This window comes from Nicotiana attenuata, chromosome 1 (assembly GCF_001879085.1).
Source record: "Nicotiana attenuata strain UT chromosome 1, NIATTr2, whole genome shotgun sequence".
In the NCBI taxonomy this organism is placed as follows: Eukaryota; Viridiplantae; Streptophyta; class Magnoliopsida; order Solanales; family Solanaceae; genus Nicotiana; species Nicotiana attenuata.
In genome coordinates this window covers 28,314,545-28,322,864 of record NC_031989.1, presented here as the reverse complement: position 1 = coordinate 28,322,864, position 8,320 = coordinate 28,314,545, and positions in this window count along the sequence as shown.

Genomic DNA, 8,320 nt, shown 5'->3' with positions numbered 1-8,320 from the left:
AGTACGGGATGAAATTAAACCCAGAAAAATGCGCCTTCGGCGTAGCATCAGGGACGTTCTTGGGTTTCCTTCGTCATCACAACGAGGTATTGAAGTCAATCCTGACCAGATCAGGCGATAGGACGCAATACTGAGACCTTGCTAGCAAAAACAGGTACAAAAGCTGACAGGGCGAAATAAGCAGCCCTATCCAGGTTCATCTCGCGATTCCTCCGACAGGGTGCCATAAATTTTTTACCGTATTGAGAAAAAGATCACGGATTACAATGGAACGAGGAATGCGCCCGAGGCTTTAAATTATTAGAGAATACCTGTCTTCGCACGCATTGCTAGTTTAAAGCACAACCCTGGGAACCCTGCTAGTAATAACGGCAGTGTCCGAAGTCCGCCGTCAGCGCAGTCCTGGCCCGTTGAAACACAAAAGGTACGTAGTCTCCTATTTACTATATCAGCAAAACCCTAGGTGGACGCCGAAATACGGTTATCCACACGTCGAGGAAGCTGGGGCTCTGGCACTGGTTCGTTAGCTTCACGAAAACGCTTAGACCCTACTTTTCAGTGTCATCCTATAAAAGTTAAAACGACCTTCCCACTGAGAAGCATCCTACAAGCAATGCCCGAGCTAATCGGCAGGCTCGCCAGATGGGGCCCATAGAGCTCAGGGAGCACGACCATATTCCTATCACCCGAGAAACCGCATCAAGTCGCACGGTACTTGCAATTTTGTCGCCGATTTTCAGTACAAGAGATTCTGCCGGGAAGCGGAAACTTAGAGCCATTCGGTGCCACTCCTAGTACCTGCCTCTGGACCCCTCTACACTGACGGCGCTTCAACGCCTCGGGACTCGGGACTGGGACTCGTACTCGAGGTCCCACGGGGCGAAATAATTCTGTCAGTCCATACGATGCCGCGAGATGACTAACAACGAGGCCGGTACGAGCTGTGAATCTGCAGTATGAAGTTGGACATCAAGTACCGAGAGCCCGACGACTTCTCCTCCATTGCGATTTCTCAACTCGTGGTAAACAGGTCACCGGACTTACCAGACAAGGAATAGAGACTGCGAAATATCATCCAGAAATTCAGCAAAGTTGATGCCGAGTTCGCGATGCCGCCTGTAAAAATCCCGAGGGCGCAGAACCGTCGAAGCAGACGGGCCTAGCCAATTGGCTGCAGCCACCCAAAAACATCAACCAAGGGAAACATACGTCCACCCTCCTCCATTCAGCTAGATCATCACTGAGGTTACTCTCTTTAAATCTAACTTGGGACTTGGCGCACCAGTTTAATTCTCCTCTATTGCAGGACGGGACACTCCGTCGACAAAAAAGCAGCCAAAAAGCTGCCGCGTTACAAGCCCCCGATAACTGCCTAATAAGTCACGTTTGTACAAAAGAACGTTGGGACCCCTGCTAAGTGCTTGGGGCCACACCAAACAAGCAAGTTACTCGAAGAGGTACACGAGGGCCACTTGGGCCACATACGCCCCATGAACATCAACCGGGAGGCACCTACAACTCAGTAACATGCACCTTGGCCCTTCATCAACAATGGGGGATGGACATAATCGGTCCCTACCAGCAGGACGAGGGAAAAGGTTACGATTCTGTTAGTTTTGACGACTATTTCTCCAAGTGCGGTGAAGCAGAGGTAGCCCAAATAACGCGAACAAGGAATCATCGCCTTCATATGGAAAAATATCATATGCGTTTCGCATCCCCAAAGAAATCAGCTGCGATAACGGCCCCAATCTCAGCGGCAAAAAGGATCGGATGTCTTTGACAAATGGCACATCAAAACGGATACCCTTCCACGCCATATCACCCGCGCCAACGGCCAAGCAGAATACTCCAACAAAATAATAATTAACATTACTGAGAAGAAACTCGAAGAGCCCAAAGGACTCTGGCCCGAAATTACTACCAAGAGTCTGTGGCATACCGGACAATGCCCAATCCAGCACAGAGAAACACCGTACTCACTGTCTACAGGAACCGACGCGGTTATACAGTCGAAATCGGAGAAGCCAATGCCTGAGATATTCACATACCAGCGTGAGCGGGACACGACTAGGTAGCTTCAGACTCGACGAGGCAGAAAGAATGAAGGGGATATGGCCCCTAAGAATGACGGCGTCAAAAGCAACAGGCGAAAGTATTACAACATGAAAAGCTAAAATACGACCGCTCAAAGTAGGCGACTACGTCCTCAAAGCAAAACTTTGGCGGTCAAAAGACCCAAGCGAAGGAAACTGGCACCAATTGGAGCGGGCCATATAAAATTCACAGCAGATGCAGGCAAAGGGCCATTCCAGTTGGAAACAATGGAGGGAAAAATATCCAAAACAACTGGAACATCGCCCACCTCAAGTACTTCCATTTAAGGGGGCGTCTCCGATCGTACTCTTTTCCCGTACCTGAGTTTTGTCCCAATTGGGTTTTTCTCGGGAGGTTTTTTTAACGAGGCGGCGAAGGGGACACCCAGGGCGTATGGAGACATGGTTTATCCATATCCGGCCAGTCGACGCGTTCTCCAGGCCGATATAATAAAGGGACTAGCCTAGTTGAGTCCTTCCAATTATGTAAGCGGCTAAGGCCACCAACTCCTTATGTAAGCGGCTTAAGGCCACCTTCTCCATTATTAAGCGGCTAAGGCCACCAACTCCATTATGCAAGCGGCTAAGGCCACCTTATCCATTATGCAAGCGGCTAAGGCCACCAACTCCATTATGCAAGCGGCTAAGGCCACCAACTCCATTATTGTAAGCGGCTAAGGCCACCTTCTCTCCATTATGTAAGCAGCTAAGCCACCAACTCCATTATATAAGCGGCTAAGGCCACCAACTCCATCTATGGCCAAAGGTCATCGCCAATGATCGTCGACCCCTCTCGACGACGACGGATAACACTTCAACGACAGTTGAAGTTACATCCTCTGGGCCAAAGGGCCATCGCCAATGATCGTCGACCCCGCTCGACGACGCGGATAACCACTTCAACGACGTTGAAGTTAATCCTCTGGGCAAAGGCCATCGCCAATGATCGTCGACGCCCGCTCGACGACGACGGAAACACTTCAACACAGTCGAAGTTCATCCTCTGGGCCAAAGGACATCGCCAACAATCGTCGACCCCACTCGACGACGACGGATAACACTTCAACGACAGTTGAAGTTACATCCTATAGGCCAAAGGCCATCGCCAATGATCGTCTACGACGCTCGACGACGACGCATAACACTTCAACGACAGTCGAAGTTACATCCTCTAGGCCAAAGGCCATCGCCAACAATCGTCGACCCCCACTCGACGACGACGGATAACACTTCAACGACAGTTGAAGTTACATCCTATAGGCCAAAGGCCATCTCCAATGATCGTCGACCACGATCGACGACGACGAATAACACTTCAACGACAGTTGAAGTTACATCCTCTGGGCCAAAGGCCATCGCAAAATCGTCGAACCCACTCCGACCGACAGACGGATAACACTTCAACGACAGTGAAGTTACATCCTATAGGCCAAAGGCCATCGCCGAGATCGTCGACCACGATCCGCGACGACGAATAAGATAACACTTCAACGACAGTTGAAGTTACATCCTATGGGCCAAAGGCCATCGCCAGTGATCATCGACCCCGCTCGACGGTGACAAACCATGTATAAACAAAGAACAACACAAAAGAATAGCAACAAAAGTATAATTCTTCCACTATGACAAAAATTATATACATTTAGTCCCATGGAGGACTCCCATTACATTCCAAAAAGAAAAAAGGCAAAACTTATACAAGTCTTAAGGAGCCTCGCCAGATTTACCATCGTCATCCGCTTGCTCTCCTTCTCGACCATCGCCACCGAGGTGGTAAGTCTCATTAAACCATGGGTCGAACTCGAGCCGGTTGACGTCCTCCGAAGTATAGCCCCCTCGGTCAGGAGAGTAGGAGCTGTACCCACAAGCTACACGAGCGGCACGAGCCTCGTGGCACTGCTCCTGAACTTCCTCCTCAGAGACCCGTTCCGCAACAAGAAGTTTTTTATACACGTCCAATTTGGCCTCCGCATATACCCACATCTCGTGTGCATCTTGGGTTGCGTCCCCGGGACGTGGCGGAGCAGTACGCCTGAGGACATCGATCTCAGCCGCCTTAGCTTCGAGCTCGACTGTCAAAGCCACCACCCTCCGATGAAGATCGGTTACCTCCGCTGCCACTCCACAGCTGAGCTCCAACTCCTCCTCTCTCAGTTTGAGGAGTGATTCCAGCTCGCTATTACGAGCCACAGCCTTCACCAACTCCTCATCCCTTTTCTCCAGCTCCGCCGCCCTGCGGCTCAATTGTGCCTCGCTCTGTTCGAGGCCTTCCCGGAACACCTGGAATTGTGGATTTGCCGGAAAAGATCCGCCGCCGCTTGATGCTTGGAGCGCTACCGTTTATACCTCTTCACCATCTTATCAAAAACGGTCGTTCTCTCTCCTCACGGCGCCTCCTCTCCACTTCCAAAACCAGGGTCTAAAGAAGAATATATATACATGCATGAAAGTTAGTACGCATCAAAATCAACTTCACGACACACGGAAGAATAGAGAAGTTACCTGTAACGCCATACCAGCGACCCTCCGTGACAACTCCGCATCGCTGACGGTGCTCAGCATCTCGCGCTCAGGGGCAGCGCACAGTAGGGCCATCTCCAGTGCAGCCTGCTCGTTGTGCTGTAACAAGTTGTAAGCCCCTGGAATCATGATGTGGCGGCTAGGTCCGTTTGCTGTCATCTCCACGCGTATAGAGTTTTCCGCCATCTCATCCACATTCCCGTGGGCGGCCTCAGCAGTGGGTCCTCCAGCGTCGCCACCGACAAGGGGCGATGAGCCACCCTCGGCAACACGAGCCGAGCTGGTACCAACATTAGCATTTATCTGGTTGGCCAGCCTCCCCGAACGGATGGCGTCGGCCATAAAGACGGACCTAGTTGTTTGGTGAGGCGCATCACTCTCTTCATCTCCAGTCGCCACCGCCTTACCCGTTACGAGCCTCCTCCTTTTTCTCTCCTCAGGCTCCTCGCCCTCGGAAGGCTCATCCGCAGGTTGCGGAGACAATGTCGACGGCCTCGCCTCACTTATAGCCACCTCCGCAGGAGCAGCCTCTTGTAAAGAGGCTACGGTCACCCCTTCCCTGACAGAAGCATAAAGTATTTCCTGCGTATTCTGACCAACACTGATTGGGAGGAGGCGAATGTCGTCGCCCTCCTCTTAGGAGCACTTCGACCTGGCAATAAAAATAATTTAGCTGACGAAGTTCGTGAAAGCGACTAGTTAAAGTCGAAGAAATACCTGAAGGGCTCGCAGGACCGTAACGTTCAATGAATTCATCCCACATACGGGTCTCTTCCGCGAGAGGCAGCAGACCGGACACCCACTGCTTAATATCGGTTATGAACCGGGGGACGTGAGCTATTGCTGCAAAATAACAGAAAAATCATAAGGATGGTATAATCGGTACCGCTAAAGTCACGTACGATAAATGACTCGACGGATAGGAATACTTACGTCTCGAATTCCACCTCTCAGGGAATCCAACGGGGTTAGACACCAGGTGCTCCGTCTTGATAAAAAAGTATCTACGCCAATAGCCCCGGTTAGCCCGATCGTCGGTTTGCACGACCAACCCCTTCGAGCCACGATTCTTTAGATGCAGCATGGTGCCCCTCAGGTAGCTGGCGCTGAATAGCTGCAATAGGTGGTGGACGGAGACCTCCAGCCCGGCCAGCTCCGCGTATGTAGACATTACCCTACATACCTTTAGGGTATACGGAGTGAGTTGGGTGGGACACATGTTGTAATAACGGCAGAGTTCTTCCGCCAATGGAAAAATGGGGAGGCCATAGCCGATCAAAAAGGTATATTCGTAAAACGTACAGTACCCCGGTCTATGGGTGTTCGCGTAGTCCGTTCCTGCTAAAACCATCTCCACGTGAGCGGGTATGTCATACGACGCACGAAGAGTATCTAAATCAGTTTGTTTTAACTCATATTTCTCCCAAGCTTGTTCGGGAGAATCCCGTTGAAAGTCCCTCCTAATAAGGAGTTGCTTCGGGAGTACGTTATCTACGGTAAGAGGGGTGAGATCCTCCCCTTTCTCTCCCTTACCGCCGCCGGATGGAGGCGGTATGTCAGATGATTTATTATTACGAGCCCTCGGAGCGTTATCCCGTTTAGGTTTTGTCATGGTTTCCGATTAAGGAGTGATGTACTACACAACCACAGGTGTACTTTCAGGGAAGCAGTGATTTTTCGTAAAAAGAAAGCGTTTTCTTGAAATAGTTGGAAAAAGTTTGCAGATGATCTAAAGTTAGGTTAAGTTGAACCCTTTCCCTATTTATAGGGTCGGGTAGCGTCGAAATCGAAGAGGCAAGACCCCAAACAGGCGCGGGAAACCAAGCATCAGAACACCTTTTGTACTTCTTCGGGAACACGCGTAATGATGACGCCTGCATATGGTGACGTCATCTCAGGGAGGGAATTGTGCGCCAATATGTCAACAAATTCAAATGATCGCCCCTCCACTCATAAATATGATTAAGATTTAAGAGCATTTAAGAATGTCTTTTGTGTTATTTAATCTAGCACGTAAATGGAAGAAAAAGGAAGGAAAATCCAAAAAATTGAGAAAAAAGATAAATAGTTTTCTTGGGCAAAGAGAGGTGCCAAGTCAGCATTTTTTTTCCCTCTTTTATATATATATATAGATGTGTAGACCTATGTTTTATATTTTTGGATCCACAAAATTTAGACAATAATAAAAAATTTCATCCCAATTGATGAGTGGTGAATTATTCAATCATACACGATTAAAACTTAATAGCACAATATAATTTCCTTTTTTTGCACATGTGTTATTTGTCTTATTTTGCTTTCAACATTAGCTTAATCAATTTAATAAAAAAATCGTTATCTCAATTAATGTTTTTATCAATTGACGTATCCTTTAAGTTAAATATCAACATGGAACAGTGAAATCGGAATTTGTGAAAATAGGGAGCAGTGTAATCTTTACTTATGTTGTAAGTTGTGACCTGTAAAAAGTGACGGCACGACACTTTCGACGGCAGCTTTGCATCAATATCCACACGCAAATACTCCAGTGTTTACCACTATCCACTCCTATAGATGATACGATAAATCAAACTTCTACTAATAGTATATTATAAGTAGAGGCGGATCTAAGATTTAAACGGAATATTATCTAAGAATAAAAATTTGAGCAGATGTTATATTCAGAATCGAAACTAGATAACTCACTACAAGTCAAGTTGTGGCTCACAAAATCGATCAATACGGAAAGCTATTTTAGCTAGCAAAAATAAATATATTGGTCAACTAAATAAAAGGTTTATTGCGAAGTTTTATGGCAAAAAACAAAGTGTTTTTCAGTTTTTGACTCGGCAGAAATGATACCAACAATTACTACTTAGAAGAATACTTAGATACTTTAATACCAAATGGCCTTCTACCATACAAGTTTGTTGTCAAGTTTATTTTTCCTTATCTATGTTAGTGTCACCGTATATACAATAGACTAAATTAAAATTGATCTTCAATTGCATATAGATTGATTTTGAAGAAAAATATGCTCGTCGTGCTACTTAAAAACTTAGATCCCCCGAATAGCTTATGTAATAGCACACATATGGTATTTAGAAGTAATGGCAATTACGCCATACGTGCAAAAATTATGATACTGATCAATGTGCTCTAAGTATATTTTTATCCCCGAATTCAACTTTCGTCTTCCTAAACTAAAGAATATACTTTAAATTTGTGTGTAAATAATTTTCGGTAATAAATAAAGCTCAAAGACAAACATCTTAAATATTGTACAATATTTACCACAAAATATTTTCTTGCACGAACAACTACATGTTGCACTTTCAAGAGGGGTATCAATATCGACAACAAGAGTTCTGGTTATGGTAGAGCAACCAAAGCATTAGAAGGAAACATACACAAAAATACATCGTCTACAAAGAAATGCTCGGTAAGATACCATCACATTAAATGCTTTTAAACTATAATAAATAATTATGTAACTAACATGACTAAATTGATCATTTTTGTAAGTTCTCATGAAATCCTTTCATTTTGATATGCTAATATAATAATAATTTTCGGCATTTAAATGATTTAATTGTTTAAACCATCACGCATTATAATTAACGTGCAACGCACGTTGATAGATATTAGTGTATATATATATATATATATATATATATATATATATAGGTTTTGCTAACCTACTACAACTATGTAGTAGGTTAGCA